This window comes from Dasypus novemcinctus, chromosome 26 (assembly GCF_030445035.2).
Source record: "Dasypus novemcinctus isolate mDasNov1 chromosome 26, mDasNov1.1.hap2, whole genome shotgun sequence".
In the NCBI taxonomy this organism is placed as follows: domain Eukaryota; kingdom Metazoa; phylum Chordata; class Mammalia; order Cingulata; family Dasypodidae; genus Dasypus; species Dasypus novemcinctus.
The window spans coordinates 9,917,817-9,938,351 of record NC_080698.1 but is presented as its reverse complement, the minus strand read 5'-3'; the positions used below and the strand labels follow the sequence as shown (position 1 = coordinate 9,938,351).

At 46.8% G+C, this 20,535-nt stretch overlaps 1 protein-coding gene across 4 annotated transcripts in view; it reads right to left on the bottom strand.

The window, feature by feature from the left end:
* The window catches only part of ARIH2 (ariadne RBR E3 ubiquitin protein ligase 2), a 54,416-nt gene extending 51,163 nt beyond the window's left edge, over nucleotides 1-3,253 (bottom strand). For 2 of the 4 annotated variants that reach the window (XM_071212059.1, XM_004451925.4), the window contains exon 1: nucleotides 2,725-2,894. The gene's annotated coding sequence lies outside the window, so the exon portion shown is untranslated. Of the gene's footprint in view, nucleotides 1-2,724 lie in introns of all 4 variants that reach the window. The other 2 variants (XM_058288618.1, XM_071212058.1) reach the window with 2 other exon arrangements.
* Nucleotides 3,254-20,535: the final 17,282 nt, after the last annotated feature.

Sequence of the window (20,535 nt, the reverse complement as noted above, 5' to 3'; positions counted from 1 at the left end):
TTAGAAACTTTATTTCTAACACTTTATCATTTAGGATTTCTTAGAAAACCAAAGTTAATAACTTGCAAAGTAATACCTCAAACATAAAACAAGCAAAAATAAACTAAATGAAAATTACAGTTCAGAGATTATAAAAGATTATTTTTTTACCTGTTTATATAAAAGAGGAAGAGCAAATGGTGTTTTTTCAACCTTATTTCTTTTACCATACTTTTTAAAAAAAGATTTATTTATTTCTCCCCCACCCACCCACCCCCGTTGTCTGTTCTCTGTGTCTATTTGCTGTGTCTTCTTTGTCTGCTTCTGTTGCTGTCAGCGGCACGGGAATCTGTATTTCTTTTGGTTGCGTCATCGTGCGGCGCCATTCCTGGGCAGGCTGCACTTTCTTTTGCGCTGGGTGGGTCTTCTTACCGGGCGCACTCCTTGCGTGTGGGGCTCCCCTACGTGGGGGACACCCCTGCATAGCACGGCGCTCCTCGCGTGCATCAGCACTGCGCATATCATACTTTTTTTTACACAAGATACTGCCCTGGGAAGCGGATGTGGCTCCACTGATAGAGCGTCCGCCTACCACAAGGGAGGTCCTGGGTTCGATACCCAGGGCCTCCTGGCCTGTGTGGTGAGCTGGCCCACGCGCAGTGCTGCCGCGCGCAAGGAATGCCCTGCCGTGCAGGGGTGTCCCCCACGAGCAAGGAGTGCACCCCGCAAGGAGAGCCAACCCGCATGAAAAAAGGGCAGCCCGCCCAGGAGTGGCGCCTCACACACGGAGAGCTGACGCAGCAAGATGACCCAACAAAAAGAGACACAGATTCCCAGTGCCGCTGACAAGACTGAAAGGGGACACAGAAGAACACACAGCAAATGGACACAGAGCAGACAACGGGGCAGGGGGGAGAAGGAAAGAGAAATAAATAAAAACAAAATAAAATTTTAAAAAAGATACTGTCTAGAGGACAGAGAGACTCCATAAATACTGTTTCTGCCTACAAAAATCACTACCAACAACAACAGCTCTCATTTAATAAGAGCCAATTTCAACTTAGACTTATTCTACTTCTACTCTACAAATGCACTATCATCCCCATCTTACAAATGAGAAAGATAGTTCAGAAAGGTTAATTAACTAGCCCCGGATCACACTGTTGGCAATGGCCCATTGTCCTCTACCAGACGAGTGGCTTATTGGGATTCCTAATTCCCCAGCACGCTTCCAGAGAGGCTGATACTGTGCACAAAGGTACCAAAAGACCCTTCAGAGTCACGCCAACAAGAGCATATGCTTTTTAAAAAAATTTCTCTGGGCTTTCTCCCCAGGATCTGGGCTTAGTAGTTGCGCACAAACTTCTCACTAATCATTCAAAATGGGGAAAAACTCCCTGGGCGGGGAGGGGGGCGGCGTGTGGGAGGGGTGGGGGGTGGGGGTGGTTGAAGGCAGTCAACAATAACTCCATTTTACATTTACTGGGCATACTGGATTCAGATTGAAATAAAAACTTATTTTTTCATCTTTTCAAAGTTAAATATCTGTCTTCTATTTGACAAGAGTGTTGACCTTCTGACTTCACTCAAAAGGCCAGTACATTATTGCCTTATCAACAGAAATGATGACAAATACTATTCCTACATTCCAGGTAGAAAAGTAAGAGAAACTACTTTCCTACCAAATTCACGTGTTCAGGGGACCTGCCACCCACCCTAGGCTTTCTCATCAGCCCTAGCCACACCAAGGAGGGAAAGGATCCAAACTGACGACATCTCAGTTTGAAGGTGACAAAGAAAAAAAGCAGACTTTTAGGTGAGTCTCAGGGCGCTTATCCCGGATATATTTAGTACTTACTGGTCATTTACTAAGTCTACATCTCCAAAGAAAACAACGTGTTGCAAAAATCTATATCTGCGCTTGCAATACGGTAGTCACCAGCCTCATGTGGCTATTTAAAATGAACGAAATTTAAAAATAAAATCTAAATGTAAACTTAATTTCTCAGCTGCACCAGCCACACATGTCAAATCCTGACTACATATGGCTAGAGGCTACCGAACTGGAAAAGCAAAGGAACAGAATATGTCCGTAATCCGAAAAAGTTCTATGGGACAGAGCAACAATCACTAGAGGTGAAGTCATCGGAGAAGACGGCGGTCTCTCCCGCGACTGCCCGGGCAGAGGCGGGCAAAGCGGCGGGGTAGCTCCCGGGTCGCACGTCCCTTCCGAGGCGCCGCGGTCGCCCGGCTCTCCGCGCGGACGAACTGTCCACGCGGCTGGGGGACCCTTTACAGGCAGGCGTTAAAGCGCGCGGGCAGCTCTGCGAGAGCTCCCATGACGACTCGGGCGAGGACCCCCGGAGGTGGCGCGTTTCCCAGGCGCGCCCGGGGGAAGGCCCAGCTGCGCCGGCGCCAGTCCCTCAGAGCCGCTGGCCTCCGACCTCTCCGCGAACTGAGGCGCCGGCGGGAGGAGGAAGGGCGGAGGGACGCCTGGCGCCGCCGGCCCGCTCCGGCCACAGCCCCACGCCGTTTCCCCCCCTCCCCCACCCCCCACCCCCGCTCTGGCCCGGCGGCCGGCGGCCGGCGGCGGGGGGCGTCGAGACCGCGTACGAGCGGCGGGAGGCGCCAAGGCCTCGCAGGCGGCGGCGAAGGCGGAGTCCGGGCCCAGCCGGGGAGGCGCGCGGAGAGCCCCCCTCCCGCCCGCCGGGGTAAACAAGGCCTCGACACGTGCCGCGCACTTACCGGGAGCCGCAGCCCCGCGGCCGCTGAGCCCGGACGGGCCAGACCGGGGCGGCCCGGGCCAGAGGGGTCAGGGAAGGGGAGCGGGCGGCAGGGGAGACGGCGGGCCGACGCGGGTCGGGACCCGCGCTGCTTCCTCCGGCACAGCCGTCCCCGCAACTCCGGAAGTGCTCGGCGCGGCTGCGTCACTTCCGGGCCGGGGTCGACGCCCGGTCGCTCGTGTCCACCGCGGGCGCCAGGGCCCGTGCCCGTCGGCCTTCGCCTCGGGGAGCGGGGCGAGGCGACCCAAGGTCCGGCTGCAGGAGGTTGCGGAGGGGTCGGTGGACGGAGGCGTGGGCCGAGTCATCTCTTTCGCGTGCGCCTGCCCGCCCCACGCGCTGGCGTGTTTGTAAGCAGCGCTTTATTGACCACGTAAGTACTCAGGTGTTGGGCACCGAGCGAGCACCGTGGCCTGAGGACGGAGGGTTCCCGGCTGCAGGCAGGTCGGACGGGAGCCAAGCCGACAAGCCTGCGCGGCGGGCTCGGGACTCTCTGCCTACGCATCCAGCCCTGGCTTTAGCTTTCTCCGCCTTCGCCCCCGAGTTAGACTGCTGCTCATTTCATCGTACAAGACTGAACCAAAACTGCTGCGACAACCTTTCTTATAGTATAGGAACCATCAGTATGACTTCCAAAACCTTCTAGGACTTGTGACCAAGTGTTATAAATAGGTAGAGCCACGGAGGCTCACCCGAGTTGCTGCTGCAGGACAGCGGAAACGCCAATGTGAAGCCGGCGATGGTAGGGAACTTCCTGGCTGTGCAAATCCATTGCCAACAACCACCTCAGCCATTTCCACCTGTACGCGAGTTGTATATGTACAGACATTCAGGATATATATGTGTACGAGGCTCTTATTTTCTGCAGGCACTACATGATTTTCAGCTTCTGGTTTAATTAAGAGCACTTAATCTAAATCAGGTGCAAAACTAAAAAACACCTAATTAATTTGGAACGCAAATTAATAGTAATCAGTGTCTTAGTGTAGGATTATGAGTTATGCATAAAAGCCTCTGCTGTAAGCCAGAGTACTTACTTCATTTCTTTGACAAAATATATCCTTTTAAATGATAATACTAGCAAAATCCAAAATGTATTTTCTGCAAATGAAACTTCAAATTGAACCGCTCACTTTGGGTTACTGGTAATAAGTCCTCTCCGGTGAATAGAAAGGAAACAGTCGATTTTTCTGTAGAATTACTGCATTTGCAAAACAGGAAATGAAGATGTTCACATAGGCAAGCACATGGATGCATGTACAGTGTATTGGGATCCTTATGTTTTGCATTATCCTTATTCACCTATCTTTCCACTGCTAAAGGGTGAGTTTCATTATGGCACAGATCCAGCCTTGCTTTTGATATTACTCTTATTAAATAAACATTTCTTGGGCCAATAGTGGTAACAGTATTTTCACTAGTGGTAATTTTGCTTCAGAAAGTGATTTTAAAATTAAGCAAAAAACTTAAGGATCTCCTCAAAAGTAAGTGCATATATATGTGTTTTGGGATGGTAATCCTAATAGAAAAAAGTTTGCAGCAACCCAACTGTCCAAAAGTAGGGGCTTTGTTAAATTAATTATGATAATATATGCAATGAAGGAAACCATTAAAAATGATGCCATACTAAGTCATCTATTGACAAGAAAAGATATTTGTGATATATTCTTTTTTTTTACTTGTTTTTTTCCAGGAGGTGCCAGAGATTGAACATGGGACCTTGTACATGTGAAGCAGGTGCTCAAACCACTGAGCTACACCTGCTCGCTATGCTATATTCTTTTTGTTTGTTTTTTGTTGTGCTATATTCTTAAGTGATAAGAATAGGATTTAAATATGTATGCTATTACAGTTCCAAGATAAATAGACATATTAAAGTACACACATATAAAATAAAACATCTCTTGGTTTCTGTGGGACAGGAATTCAGGTTGGTCATGGTAGGAATGACGTATTTCTGCTCCATAATCTTCAGTTGGAAGGCTCAAAGGCTGGGGGCTGGGATCATCGGAAGGATTGTCACTCATACATTTGGTAGTTGATGGTGGCTGTCAGCCCAGTCACCCACATATGATCTCCATTTGGCATGGGCCCTATAACATGTTGGCTGGGTTCCAAAAGCAAATATCTTAAAGAACCAGCCAGGAAGAAGTTATATCACCTTTTATAACCTAGCATTTGAAGTCATACAGCATCATTTCCACCACGTTTGATTGGATAAACTGTTATAAAGGACCTCCCAAGTTCAAGAGAAGGTAATACACCCCTCCCCTCAATGGAGAAATAGCAACATCACATCTACATAAAGATCTATATCAACAGCTACACACACACAATTTTTTCATTAACCACCAACTGTTATAGTGTACTCTTTTCATCTAGTAGAAGGTGCTTTTATTATCCCTATTTCACAAATGAGCAAATTACAGCATAGAAAGGAGAGGTACATGTCCATAGTCAAAGCTGAGAAGTAAATTGCTAAGCTGAGATTTTTTTTTTTTTTTTTTTTTTTTTTATTTAATTCCCCTTCCCTCCCCCGGTTGTCTGTTTTCTGTGTCTTTTTGCTGCGTCTTGTTTCTTTGTCCGCTTCTGTTGTCGTCAGCCGCAGGGGAAGTGTGGGCGGCGCCATTCCTCGGCAGGCTGCTCCCTCCTTCGGCCTGGGCGGCTCTCCCTACGGGTGCACTCCTTGCGCGTGGGGCTCCCCTACGCGGGGGACACCCCTGTGTAGCAGGGCACTCCTTGTGTGCATCAGCACTGCGCACGGGCCAGCTCCACACGGGTCAAGGAGGCCCGCGGCTTGAACCGTGGACCTCCCATGTGGTAGACGGACGCCCTAACCACTGGGCCAAAGTCCGTTTCCCTAAGCTGAGATTCTTATCCTGGCTCCAGAGCCTGCCCTCTTTCACAATGCTATACCCCTTCTCAGTATTTCATAGTATGGATGTTTAGTAATCTACTTCAGATCGTCTGTTTTCAGTTTTCACAGTTGCAAATAGTTCTGCAGTGAACCCCTGTGGATGTAGTCTTTTTCAAATTGGTGTAAAAATTTGGGGCATTATATTAATAGAAATAGGACTGTTGAGTTAATTTCTATACTCCTTTCACATTTTAACAGATACTGCCATATCACTTTTCAAACTCTCTACAGTTTCTTCAGCCTGGCAAAAGGCCAGGGACCATGTTGTTAGATACAATGGTAAATAAATGAACCACAGTCCCTGTGCTCAAGGAGCTTTGGTCTAGTAGGGGTTGCAGAATTAGTGAAGTAGTTAAATGAGTATGAAAGATTTCAGGGGGTCCATGAGCTTGAATTGAAAAAATCAACTTACTATCTTTATTTTCCCTGACCTTTGTCATAAAACTATCTGCCACTACTTTTTGAGAAGGGGTCTGTGGTATTCACCTGCCTGGTGAAGGGGTCTGTGGAACAAAAATGTTAAGAACCCCTGCCCTAATTGATCTTTTTCAAAAATTTCTTAGCTAATCTCATGTAATTTTTCTTTTTTATGAACTTTAGATTTAGTTTGACATGTTTTCTTTATGAAAACTCAGGATTTCCTTTGGGGAATAGCAGATAATTTATAAGATTAATTTAAGGGTAGTATGGATAGCCTCAATATTGAATCTTTGCCTCCAAGGAATATAATACAGCTTCACATTTATTCTTTTATACATTTGAGTTTTTATAGTTCTATTCATGTTATCTTTGGTTGAATCCTGGATATGTTATGGGTTTTGTTATTCTTTTTTGCAGTGTCCTGATTGGTTATTGCTAATGTATGGGAAAGCCATTGCCTTTTGAATATTATTCCTGTGTCTGTCCACCTTAGTTAACTTACTTATTAGTTTTAATGGTTCTTCAGTTGATTCTCTTGGGTTTTCCAAGTAAGCAATTGGATCACCTGAAAGTAGTGACATTTTGGGTCTTAACTTTTACCATTTATATTTTTCGTTCTTCTTTTCTTATCTCCTTCCCTCCCTCCTTGCTCCCTGCTTTCTTCCTTCCCTCTCTACTTTTTTCCTTCCCTTCCTCCATTCCCTTTGATTCTGTTGCATTGGCTACCATGTCCAATATGTTAAGCAATAGTCAGATCAAAAGCATAGTTACCTGTGTTCCTGTCATTAATATTTCAACATTAAATATTTCTGCTATAAGCTTCTGGTCATTACTCTGTATCCATGGCAAGGGAATTTACTTCAAATCTTAAGATTCAGAGTTTTATATTCCTTTCCTTTTTGTTTTATTTTGTTTTTATTAAGTAATAGTGTTGAATACTATTTCAGTTTGGGCTTTCTGGAAGCAAATGTTGAGATGGAGTTTGGGGCACAAGAGTTTTATTAGGGACTAACATATGTAAAGGAGAAGGGCACAAAGTAGGATTGGGCAGAGTTAGGAGTTAAACTGTGATAACAAGCTGACAAAATCTCTGCCACTCCAGCAGAGCGCCCTGGAATGAATATTGCCTATCTAAGTACCCCACACCAGGCCAGACCGGCCAGACCTTTATATCCCCACCTTGCTCAGTCACTGGGAGTTTTAATTTCCTTGACTGCTCAAGCAAACACCATACAATGATTGGCTTAAAACAATGAAATTTATTGGTTCATTGTTTTAAGGCTAGGAGAAGTCCAAATCAAGGCAAGGCATCATCAAGGCGATCCTTTCTTCCCAAAGACTGGCATTCTGGGGCTGGCTGCCAGTGATCCTTGGTCCTTGGCTTCTCTGTCACATAGCAGTGCACATGACAGCCTCTCATCTTCTCTTCCTGATCCCCTTGACAGTCAGCTTCTTACTCCCATGGTTTTATCTCTCTGTCTGAATTTCATTCTGCTTATAAAGGACTCCAGTAATAGGATTAAGACCCCTCCTGTAACCTCATCAAAAGGTCCTACTTGGGAAGCAGACTTGGCCCAATGGATAGGGCGTCTGCCTACCACATGGGAGGTCCGCAGTTCAAACCCTGGGCCTCCTTGACCCGTGTGGAGCTGGCTCATGCGCAGTGCTGATGCGCAAGGAGTGCCATGCCATGCAGGGGTGTCCCCCGCGTAGGGGAGCCCCACATGCGAGGAGTGCGCCCCGTAAGGAGAGCTGCCCAGGGCGAAAGAAAGTGCAGCCTGCCCAAGAATGGTGCCACACACACGGAGAGCTGACACAACAAGATGATGCAACAAAAAGAAACAGATTCCCAGTGCTGCTGATAAGGATAGACACGGTCACAGAAGAACACACAGCAAATGGACACAAAGAGCAGACAATTGGGGGGGCGGTGGGGGAAAGGGGAGAAATTAAAAAAAAAAAAAAAGGTCCTACTTAACATGAGTTCTCACCCATGGGAATCGATTAAATTTAAGAACATATTCTGGGGTACATAGCTCCAAACCACCACGCTGGCTGTGGGCTGTCTTGGGAAGGGCATGACCTGGAGGGAGGTTTCTCTCTGCAGCTGAGACAGATCCTGAAGGGCTGAGAAAGCTGAGAAAGCTGTCTGCTACCATATTTCCTGTAGCCAGGCCTCAAGGCCTTCCCTGATGGAGTATCTGGGCAGCACAGCCCCATGTCTACCACAAATAAATGCTTTCTGGCATTTATTTAGATGATCATAGGATTTTTAACATTTACCATGTTAGTATTGTGGTCACATTATGAGATTCACTGATTTTATTTATTTTTTATTTTTTTTATTTTTTAAAAGATTTATTTATTAATTTTCTCTCTCCTTCCCCCCACCCCCGTTGTCTGTTCTATTTTGCTGCGTCTTCTCTGTCCGCTTCTGTTGTTGTCAGCGACACAGGAATCTTGTTTCTTTTTGTTGCGGTCATCTTGTGTCAGCTCTCCGTGTGTGTGGCACCATTCCTGGGCAGGCTGCACTTGGTTTCACGCTGGGCGGCTCTCTTTAGGGGGCGCACTCCTTGTGCATGGGGCTCCCCTAGGCAGGGAAACCCCTGTGTGGCAGGGCACTCCTTGCGTGCATCAGCACTGCGCATGGGCCAGCTCCACACAGGTCAAGGAGGCCCGGGGTTTGAACTGCGGACCTCCCATGTGGTAGACGGACACCCTAACCGCTGGGCCAAGTCCGCCGCTCAGATCACTGATTTTTAAACCATGCTTGGTCACAAAGTCTTACCCATTAAAAATTGCTGGAATTGATTTGCTGATATTTCACTTTTAATATTTTTATATTCACGCACAGTTCCTGCTGATTTTGGTGTCAGAATTATGCTAACCTCTAAAATTTAGAAATGTATAACAGTGAGAGCAACCACATATAAAAACTTGTTGGATATCGCCCAGGTGCTACATTCCATGTCAATCTTCTGGATTTTTGTACCAGATTGTTAATTTTACTTTAACATCAGTGATCATTAAGATAACTAAGTGTAGTAGTTTGATATGGTTCATGAATTCCAAAAATAGATAATGGATTATGTATATAAACTGCTCTGTACCTGGACATGATTAAATTATGATTAGGTCTTTGGGCCGCGTCAGTAGAGTGTTGAGTCCCTGCCCCTTGGTGGGTAGGGACTCACAGATAAAACACATGCCAAAGGGCAGAGTTGGAGTTTTGATGCTGGAATCTTGAACTGGAGCCCTGGAAAGTAAGCACACAGAAGAGCTTGGTTGTAAGCAAAGAAAGAAAGCCCCAGGAAGAGAAACAAGCCATTTTCCTAATGATCTACAGCTAGCCTTGTGGAGATAACAGCAGCTGAGCCCAGAGGGCTCGGAAGAGAGGAACCCAGGAAGTCTGAACCCTGGCAGACATCGGCAGCCATCTTGCTCCAACATGTGGGAGAGACTTTGGTGAGCGAAGTAATTTACACTTTATGGCCTGGTAACTGTAACCTTCTACCCCAAATAAATACCCTTTATAAAAACCAACCGAATTCTGGTATTTTGCATTAGCACCCCTTTGGCTGACTAATACACTCTTTTACAAGTTTCTTTGCTTACCATGTCTTTCTTGGATTTCTTAGTTGTTTGGCTGTAGTACATCCTTGTATAATTCATTCAGAGGAGATGTTACTGTAAGAACAGCTATTTCCAATAGAAGGAGCCTCCGGATCCAGCACTATGAGAGACAAACGTGTCTTGTAGGGGTGTGGTTGATAGTGAATGCACAAGCAAAGAACTGGGGGCATCTTCCCAAAACCAGGTCAAAGTGAGAATGGGAGCTAGGGTTTTTATAGGCAAAAAGAGAGGGGTAAGGGAGAAGAAAAACAAGTGATGCCAGGGGTCTTGGGAGGAGGATATTTCTCAGTCCTGTGTTGTCTCAAGCATGTTTAACTTGTCGTTGATTTCAGCTAGTGAACTACAATTCAGATATAGTTGTATGGGTACAGATCTTCAGAGCTCCTTTCTCAGCCAACCACTCAAGAATATCAAGCTTTCTGTTTCTGAGAAAAGTTAGAGATTTATACCATTCTTTCTGATTTTGCTTTGAGATGTTATCTTATTCCTGTAAGCAAAATTGAGAAGGTCTAGTTAATATCCTTTAGGGAACTATGTACAAAGAGTAAACTTCTCTGTGTCCATTTGCTGTGTTCTTCTGTGTCCGCTTCTCCTTTTTAAGATTTTTTATTTATTTTTCTTCCCTTCCTCCCCCCAATTGTCTGTTTTCTGTGTCCAATTTGCTGTAATCTTTTGTGTCGGCTTGTATTCTTGTCAGTGGCGCCCAGAATCTGTGTCTCATTTAGTTGCATCATCTTGCTGTGTCAGCTCTCCCGTGTGTGCAGCGCCATTCCTGGGCAGGCTGCACTTTTTTCACACTGGGTAGCTCTCCTTACGGGGAGCACTCCTTGCATGTGAGGCTCCCCTACGCGGGGGACACCCCTGCGTGGCGCAGCACTCCTTGTGCGCATCAGTACAGCACTTGGGCCAGCTTATCACACAGGTCAGGTGGCTCTGGGTTTGAACCTTGGACCTCCCATGTAGTAGGCAGATGCCCTGTCTGTTGGGCCAAATCTGCTTCCCTATGTGTCCGCTTTTATTCTTGTCAGCAGCACCAGAAATCTGTCTCTTTTTTTTTAATTTATTTATTTATTTATTTAATTCCCCCCCTCCCCAGGTCGTCTGTTCTCTGTGTCTATTTGCTGCGTATTGTTTCTTTGTCCGCTTCTGTTGTCGTCAGCGGCACGGGAAGTGTGGGCGGTGCCATTCCTGGGCAGGCTGCTCTTTCTTTCGCGCTGGGCGGCTCTCCTTATGGGTGCACTCCTTGCGCGTGGGGCTCCCCTACGCGGGGGACACCCCTGCGTGGCGCGACACTCCTTGCACACATCAGCACTGCACATGGGCCAGCTCCACACAGGTCAAGGAGGCCCGGGGTTTGAACCACGGACCTCCCATGTGGTAGACGGACGCCCTAACCACTGGGCCAAGTCTGTTTCCCTCTGTCTCTTTTTTGCGTCATCTTGCTGCATGAACTCTCCATGTGTGCAACACCAATCCTGGGCAGGCCGAACTTTCTTTCACGCTGGGTGGCTCTCCTTATGGGTGCACTCCTTGCGCGTGGGGCCCCCCTACGCGGGGGACACCCCTGCATGGCAGGGCACTCCTTGTGCGCATCAGCACTGCGTGTGGGCCAGCTCAAGGAGGCCCTGGGTTTGAACCATGGATCTCCTGTGTAGTAGGCGGATGCTCTAACCATTGAGCCAAGTCCGCTTCCTTCCTAAGGCTTTTAGGATTCTCTTCTTACCCCTTTTGTTCTGAAATTTTGCCACAATGCATATATATTTGAGTTTTTTCTATTCATTCTGCTTGTTAGTCACTGGCCCTATTCAGTTGAAAGACTAGAATCTCCTAGTCTGAAATATTTTCTTCTTTTATTTCTTTGATTATTTCCTTCTCTCCTGTCCTATCCTATTAGAATTCCTTTTATTTTTATATTTTTAAAGATTTATTTATTTTATTTTATCTGCCCCCGTTGTCTGTTCTCTGTGTCTATTTGCTGCGTCTTGTTTCTTTGTCTGCTTCTGTTGTCAGCGGCAGGGCAAGTGTGGGCGGCAACATTCCTGGGCAGGCTGCACTTTCTTTCGCGCTGGGCGGCTCTCCTTACGGGCACACTCTTTTGTACGTGGGGCTCCCCTACGCGGGGGACACCCCTGCGTGGCTCGGCACTCCTTGCGTGCATCAGCACTGCGCATGGGCCAGCTCCACACAGGTCACGAGGCCCGGGGTTTGAACTGCGGACCTCCCATGTGGTAGACGGACACCCTAACCACTGGACCAAGTCCGTTTCCCCAGAATTCCTTTTAGATAGGTCTTGGAACTTGTTAATCTATCTTCTTAGCCTCGGTTTTTCTCTTTTTCTTTTTTCAGCTTGTTTTCACTTTTTTTTTTTTTTTTACTTATATTTATTTCTCTCCCCGTCGCCCTATTCCTCCCACTCCCCCTGTTGTCTGTTGTCTGTGTCCATATTCACTGTGTATTCTTTTGTGTCTGTTTGTATTCTCATTTGCTGGCTCTGGGAGCCGATCCGGGGATCCGGGAAACTTCTGGAGTGGGAGAGAGGCGATTACTCTTTTGCACCACCTCAACTCCTTGTTCTGCTACATTATATTATTTTTCTCTCTTCTGTGTCTTGTGTTGCATTATTTTGCTGCGCCAGCTCTCAGCGTCAGCCAGCATTCCTGCGTGGGGCGGCTTTCCTGTGCTGGGCGGCATTCCCACACAGGGGCACTCCTGCACAGGGCGGCGTTCCAGCGTGGGCCAGCACTCCATGTAGGCCAAGTTGCCCTCACCAGGAGGCCCTGGGCATCGAACCCTGGACCTCCTATATGGTGGGCGGGAGACCAATTAGTTGAGCCACATCTGTTTCCCTCAAATTCCTTTTTTTTTTTAATCTCCCCCCTTGCGGCTTTGTGTGTGTGTGTGTGTGTGTGCGCGCGCGCGCGCTGTCTGCTCTCTCTGTCTATTCGCTGTACGTTCTGTGTCTGTATTTATTTATCTTTATTTCCCCTCCCCCCTTGTGACTTGCTTGCTGCCTGCTGTGTCCATTCACTGTGGGCTCTTCTGTGTTCTTGCTTGGCTCTCTTCTTTTTGTTGCATCACCTTGTTGAGTCAGCTCTCCGTGGCATCTGCAGGCCAGGTGGTGCTCCGCAGCATGCGGGCGAGCCTGCCTTCACAAGGAGGCCCCAGGACACGAACCCAGGGCCTCCCATATGGTAGACGGGAGCTCTTCTGATCGAGCCACAGCTGCTTCCCCCTCACATTCCTTTTTAAAGAGAATTTATCAGTTTGGTCTTTCAGCTTTCTAATTTGCTTTCCAGGAGTGTCCATGGTGTAATTCATCTCAAATTACATCTTCAGATTTTCTGGATGCCATTTGCCTTCAGGTGCATTGAGTTTGAGATGCCTTTGGGCAGCTAGAGAGGTAGGGTAGGAGCCAGGGGAGGGACAGAGATTGGGGACATTTAAGCCTAGACTTGGAATTTGAGGCCAGGAAGGAAGAAAAGAAAGGGCCAAAGAAGGGACACTGGGAAAATTCCCCCTCTTTCATGCTTGATGCTCAGTGTTTAGGAACAGAGCTTCTCATTTGGGATCCAGGGGTGGCTTCAAGGGGTCTTTTTGCTGGTGAAATTGAAAGCAAACTTGGAGGTACATATGCATGTGTACAATTTTCAGAAAAGAGGGTGCTGGGGGAGTCTCCGCTTCCAAAATGGTAAGAACCACTGATTGGACAATGTTGGCCATTTGGTGCATATCTCCTATGACAGTATATTATAAAACAGAGAAAGGACACTATGCTTAAGGAGAAAGTGTGTGTAAACCCTGGGGGGAGGGCTTAAGCAGCCAGTCTATGTGGGAAACCTGGAGAGGTTCAGTTTGCCCAGAACTGAAGATACATTCTGGGGGAGAAACACAGTTGAAAGTATAAGCTCAATCATGAAGAGCCTCGACTGCCCTGAAACACTTGTGTTTTATTCTGAGGCTCCAAGGAGGTTCTTAAGTCAGAGAATGACAGAGATTCAGTTTCACATACACTTTCTAGTTTCATGTAAAGTTGGCCAGATCAAGGCAGGAAGACAGTTTGCTCAGTGGATTATCGGTTACGTGTGAAGGTTCCACTCTGAGCTCACAATGAGGTTTGTCATGGAGAGCTGTTTTGTACTGAACACCGCTTCCTCCTGAGACTGCTCTGGTGCCGATCTAAAGGAGCTCCTCTTCTGCAGTCAGCCTTATGAGCCATACATGAAAGAGGCAGGACCCTACCACCAAACCCCAAATCTTGGACCTTCTGTCCAGTGAAACTCCTGAGGTCACTCTCCTCAGCATACAGTGACAAGCATGTTTGGCCTGGACATTCACACAGTTCTGCCTTCTCATGGTGATGGGTCCCCCGTGATCTGTGGGAGACAAGGACAACAGCGTTCACTGGGGTAGGGAATCAGTAGGTAACTTCACACGCTCTCCAGAGCTAACAGCCAGCTTTGCTCCCGAGTTTTCTCCTGACAGCCCTTTCTGGTTCCAGTGTTTTCAGTGTTTGAAATTCTCTCCAGCAGGACGGGAAGCCCTTTGAGGATAGAAACCCATTCTATAACTCAATAACAAACTCCTTTTTAAGCACCTACCTGCCCCAGCCTGTACATTTCCCCTCCTCTCTTGAGGGTTCTTTTGTTTTGCTTTGTTTTAAATTTCCCCTTCGGAACCCCCCCCCCAGTTGTCTGCTCTCTGTGTCCATTCGCTGTGTGTTCTTCTGTGTCTGCTTTTATTCTTGTGAGCAGCACTGGGAATCTGTGTCTCCATTGCGTCATCTTGCTGCATCACCTCTCCGTGTGTGCGGTGCCACTCCTGAGCAGGCTGCACTTTTTTCATGTGGGGCGTCTCTCCTTACAGGGTGTGCACCTTGCGCGTGGGGCTCCCCTATAAGGGGGACGTCCCTGTATGGCACGACACTCCTTGCGCGTATCAGCACTGTGCATGGGCCAGCTCACCACATGGGTCAGGAGGCCCTGGGTTTGAACCTTGGACTTCCTATGTGGTAGGCAGGTACTCTATCCATTGAGGCAAATCTGCTTCCCGAGGGTTCGTAACAATGGGTGTTTATCACAGTCACTGATGGAGCTCTGAAGACCTGTGCCAGGACAGAATCAGAGTCCTGGGATCTACACTTAGAAGAAGGGTGCCATGTGATGCCAGACAACCAGATACCACCTCCATCACGTCGGGGACCATGTCCTATCCTCCTATCAGCTGTGCCTTCTCCTTTTATCTCTGCGATGTCACTTACCCTTAGCCTCATCTTTTTTTTTAGGATTTAACAGCTACAATATGACTCAAAGGTAAAACCAAGAAGGTTGAAAGAAAGGCCTTTGGCTGAGACTTAGTCTCATCTTAAAACTGAAGTCTAAATCCTTTCCCTTCACACTCCTTGTGGGCTGTTCAGCCCTTGGACTATGGAGTTTTTTTATTTAAATTTTTTATTTATTTTTTATAGTTCAACTTATGCAGGTAAGTTTAATGATTGGAACAAAATGGGATCATTAGGAAAAATTATGTATAGAAGATGCCTTACACAGAATAATATATCCCTTCTTGCTGACTCTTTTAACAGGGTTTAAAATAAGTGATTATTCTTCAGTCTTCTGAATTGAAATTGTTCAGGGGGCTATAAAGTCTGGAAATGCAGATCGTATACATAAAATAAATAGTTTACTAATAATACAAGCTATGTTCAATGTGTTGTTCCTAACAATTCAAAAAGTGCAAAATTGCAATGAACAATGTGCATTAAGGCAGCATTTTCATCAATCCTTGTATATACATCTGCAATGCATTGTCTTAGATGATTTGTGCCTCTAATTTTCACTGAATAAACTTGTACCTTTAACATACATGAGAAGAAGTAATCAAGGGAGTTAACTTTTTAAAAAAATATATATTACCTATGTTTCCAGACTTTTTGGCCACCTATGTTTTATTTTTGTAAGATTCACCTGTGATTTTATAAATAATTTTACCTTTTGTATATACCAAGAAAAAATGGATATCAATTATGAGATAATGGAGGAAACAGTAACAAAAACATATCTTCTTGGTTTTCATATCTATATCAAAACATTTTCCTGAAAATGAAGTAATTTTTAATCTATAGAGAAAAGATTATCTGAATTGAGGATGTATTACAAATTTGGTCCTAAAATAGATTTAAAACAGGTCTTACAATAATTTCAATAAATCAGGCACAATGTGGAGGTACAACCACCATGTGATGACTCCTTAAGGCTCTAGGGGGATAAGATCTTTTTCAAATATACAAAGAAATTAAGTCTCTCTACAATGCTAACCCTAAGATCTATTCTTTATAGAATGCAATATTATTGTCAGGTTCGTATACTTTGTAAAGAACTCCCACAGGAAGAAATTTCTGAAGGTTTTCCCAGATATATGCAGCTACATTTTCTGTCGTGCTCAGAACCTCAGTGAAGTAGGGCACATCCAGTTCCAAATTCTTGTGGTTGAGGGGCTTCATAATTGCCTCCTCCATATACTCTTTGAGATCGGTGAAGTTCATATCCATCCCTGAAACAGGATCAATCTCTCTACGTACTGTCACCACAGCTTTATTTTTGTGCCCATGACTATTTGGGTTGTTGAAGTTCCCAAACTGTTTCAAGTTTTCTTCATTAACAGACATTCGCTTGTAATTTTATTAGATACAGTAGCTATGCTCCTGGGATAGATTAGCTAACATTTATGGAGTGTTTACAATGTGCCAGATACTGTGCAATTTGGGCAAGTTTAATTCCTTTAAATTTTTTTTTTTTTAAAGATTTATTTTTATTTATTTAATTCCCCTCCCCTCCCCCGGTTGTCTGTTTTCTGTGTCTTTTTGCTGCGTCTTGTTTCTTGTTTCTTTGTCCGCTTCTGTTGTCGTCAGCGGCACGGGAAGTGTGGGCGGCGCCATTCCTCGGCAGGCTGCTCCCTCCTTCGCGTTGGGCGGCTCTCCTTATGGGTGCACTCCTTGCACGTGGGGCTCCCCTACGCGGGGGACACCCTGCGTGGCGCGGCACTCCTTGCGCGCATCAGCACTGCGCATGGGCCAGCTCCACACGGGTCAAGGAGGCCCGGGGCTTGAACCGCGGGCCTCGAACCGCGGGCCTCCCATGTGGTAGAGGGACGCCCTAACCACTGGGCCAAAGTCCGTTTCCCTCCTTTAAATTTCACAGCAACTTTTTGAGCTAAATTGAGGAAATCTGGGGGAAAAAGATTCCAGTCACAGAGCTAGTGGTGCCCGTTAGTTCTCACTGTGCAGTTGGCTCCATGGACCACCACATTTTACTGCCTCCTCACGTGCTAAAGTTATTTTTGTTGTGGTCCATAATAAAGCTCTGCCGCCACATGAGCGCACCTAGCCCTGCCACCCCTCCATCGCTGGCTCCCCACCAAAGGTGTTTTGTTTTGAGATGCTGGGACAGGGGATCGAACCTGGACCCCATATGTGGGAAGCCAGCACTCAACCGCAGAGCCCATCGGCTCCCCTGAGATGGTTTTTGTTTGTTTTGCATGTTTGTTTGTTTTTTTTAGGAAGTACCTGGGACTGAACCTGGGACCTTCCATGTGGGAAGCAGGAGCCCAAGGGCTTGAGCCATACCCACTCCCGGGCTATAGGGTTTTCAACCCACCACTGTCAACGCTCCTGGCAAGCTTCTTCTAATTGTCTCCAATGACTAATAGTTAATGAGCATTTAAAATTCCTCAACTTGACCTCTGCAGCATTTCACCCTTTGCTTCCTTGGACTTGGAGGCACCATTCTCTCTTTTTCTCTTTATTGTCCTTCCAAATTCTAATAGGTCCTTCTGCTTTGGGGGCTCCTCCTTCCCTGCTGGCCCCTCTTTCCACCCTACAGTTGCATTCATTTTTTTTTTTTTAGGATTTATTTATTTCTCCCCACCCCCTTGTTGTTTGCACTTGCTGTGTCTGTTTGTCTTCCTGTTTCTTTAAGAGGCACTGGGAACTGAACCCGGGAACTCCAATATGGGAGGGCTGTGCCTAATCGCCTGAGCGACCTCCATTCCCTGCTTTGTTGTGTCCCTCATTGTGTTTTTCTTTCTGTGTCTATTGTTGCATCAGCTTGCCTTGCCTGCCTGACACAAAAGCTCACTGTCTTGTTCATCCTCTTTGCTATGTTCATTCCCTGCTTTGTTATGTCTCATGTTTTTCTTTTTGTGTCTCTTGTTGCATAAGCTTTCCATGCCTGTCTGTAGCATCAGCTTGCTGTCTTCTTTAGGAGGTACCAGTAGCCAATCAGGGACCTCCCATGTGGTAGGCAGGAGCACAATCACTTAAGCCACATCCACTTCCCTATATATATCTTTTTTTTTTTTTAGATTTATTTATTTATTTATTTATTTCTCTCCCCTCCCCCCCCACCCCGGTTGTCTGTTCTCTGTATCTATTTGCTGCGTCTTCTTTGTCCGCATGGGAAGCTGTGTTTGTTTTGGTTGCATCATCTTGCTGCGTCAGCTCTCCATGTGTGCGGCAGGCTGCACTCTCTTTTGTGCTGGGCGGCTCTCCTTACGGGGTGCACTCCTTGCACGTGGGGCTCCCCTACGCGGGGGACACCCCTGTGTGGCATGGCACTCCTTGCGCGCATCAACACTGCGCATGGCCAACTCCACACGGGTCAAGGAGGCCCGGGGTTTGTACCGTGGACCTCCCATGTGGTAGATGGACGCCCTAACCACTGGGCCAAGTCCGCTGCCCGTATATATCTTTATGCTGAAGACTTCTAGCCTCTACCTGTAGTTTTGACCTTTCTCCTTATTCTCCTGGTTCCCAAGGCATACACCTGACAAGGACTGGGCACATCTCCAGAGCTTCCATGGGCATTGTAAATGCTGTATATCATTGTTTCCAGCCTGGGCTGCTGAAATCTTTTTTAAATTGATCTCCCTGCTTCCAGTCTCTCCTTATCATCTGTCCAGGGTAATTTTTCTATAATCTGATCACATCACCATCATGCTGAAATTTCTCCCACAGTTCCCTATCACCTCCTAGAAAAAACCCATAGACAGGCTTTTGCCTTGCCCCGGCCTGCTTGCACTCCATTCCCCTCAGGCTCCTGGACTAGCCAGACCTGGTCACTTGCTGATCTCGACTGATCCTTGTCATCCTTTCTTCTGTCCCCAACATACATGGTCCATCTTCTCTCTGTGCTTCCCTCCGCTTGGGAATGCCTTATAGAGAAGGACCAGTATCAAGTTGGCTTGGCAGGGAGGTATCTGCTACAAAGTAGGGGTGTGTTTATACTTCCCAACTTTTTCACCCACACCACTCCCCAGGAACTGTTCTTGTCAAGGTCACCAGTGAACCCCTTGTTGCAATATCCAATAATAACTGAGTTATCGTCTTACTTAACCAGTCAGCCACATGATGTTCTTTCCTCAAGGGTGCCAGGTGTTGTGGGAAAATAGTAGGAACATGGTTTGAAGTTGAAATGTTTCCATAACGCAGACAAAAAGTGTGGGCTTAGGAACACTGGGTCTTGACTAGATGGAACACTGTCTGGTCAGCATGAAAAAATGTTTGTGTGATGAGGCTTTTGAACTTTGTATGACCTGTTCCTTATTGTAAATAACAAGCAGCTGCTTGTTTGTTCCTAAATAAATACAATGTGGAAACTAGGGTTGAGGCTCTCAGATCCAGAAGCTGGGAGTTCCCTGGTCCCATCCTTTCCTCTTGTGTCTCTCTGTCCTTTTATTTCTCTAGTTCTGTGTTGCCTTGCCTTCGAGTCAACCTATTGCTGAACGGTCTCAGCAGCCAGGTCCTTGCCCCTGTGACCTGGGTCTCTTCTCAGCCTTTCTGCCTGGTCAGATTTCATCTCTACACTGGTCTCTTCTCTGATTGCCAGACTCAAACATCTAGCTAGTTAATGGGCAGCTCTGACTGTCCAAAACTCAGGGGAAGCTGAGTTGTTAAGGCCAGAAACATGAGCATCATCCCACCTCCTCTCTCACACACTTTATATCCTCTTTGGTCGCACATCCTCTGGGCTCTTCCTTCAGAATATATCCAGAGCTGGGCTCCTTTCCACCTCTTCTGCTCTGCCCTGACCCGAGCTATCATCGCTGGCCATGACCTTTATCTTGCTCAAGGCTCTCAGCTTCCTCCTTAGCCCTACAGTCTCTTCCCGCTCTACCATTAGAATCATCATGCCACTGCTCTAAACCCCACAATGACTCCATCAGTCCATCTCCTTGAGAGGAGAGGTTGATGTCCTCACAATGGTGCACAACGTCCCACTTGATATGGCCCCGTTACTTCCCGTCCTCCTCAGCTACTCCTCTCCCTGCCTCTGCTCCAGTCACCCCGGCCTTCCCATGCCACCTCAAACGGCCCTCCTGCACCTGGAAAGGCATCTGGCACGTAGGGCCCAGGTGTCCACTGCTGAGTGAGTGGGCCAATGGGAGGACAGAGGAGGACACATTTAAATCTGAGAAGAGGGAAGTGGATGTGGCTCAAGCAATTGTGCTCCCACTTACCACGTGGGTGGTCCCAGGTTCAGTGCCGGGTGCCTCCTAAAGAAGTTGAACAAGACAGCGAGCTGATGCAACGATATGGCACAAGAGACACAACAGAACAGGGAGCAGAGGTGCCTCAGGCGATTAGGTGCCTCCTTCCCACGTTGGAGGTCCTGGATTCAGTTTATGGTGCCTCCTGAAAAGAAGATCATCACACAAGGAGCAAGTGCAGCAAATGCAAACAACGAGGGGATGGGGAGAAATGAATAAAATATATCCTTTTTTTAAAAATCCGGGAGACTTCCTGGAGGAGTA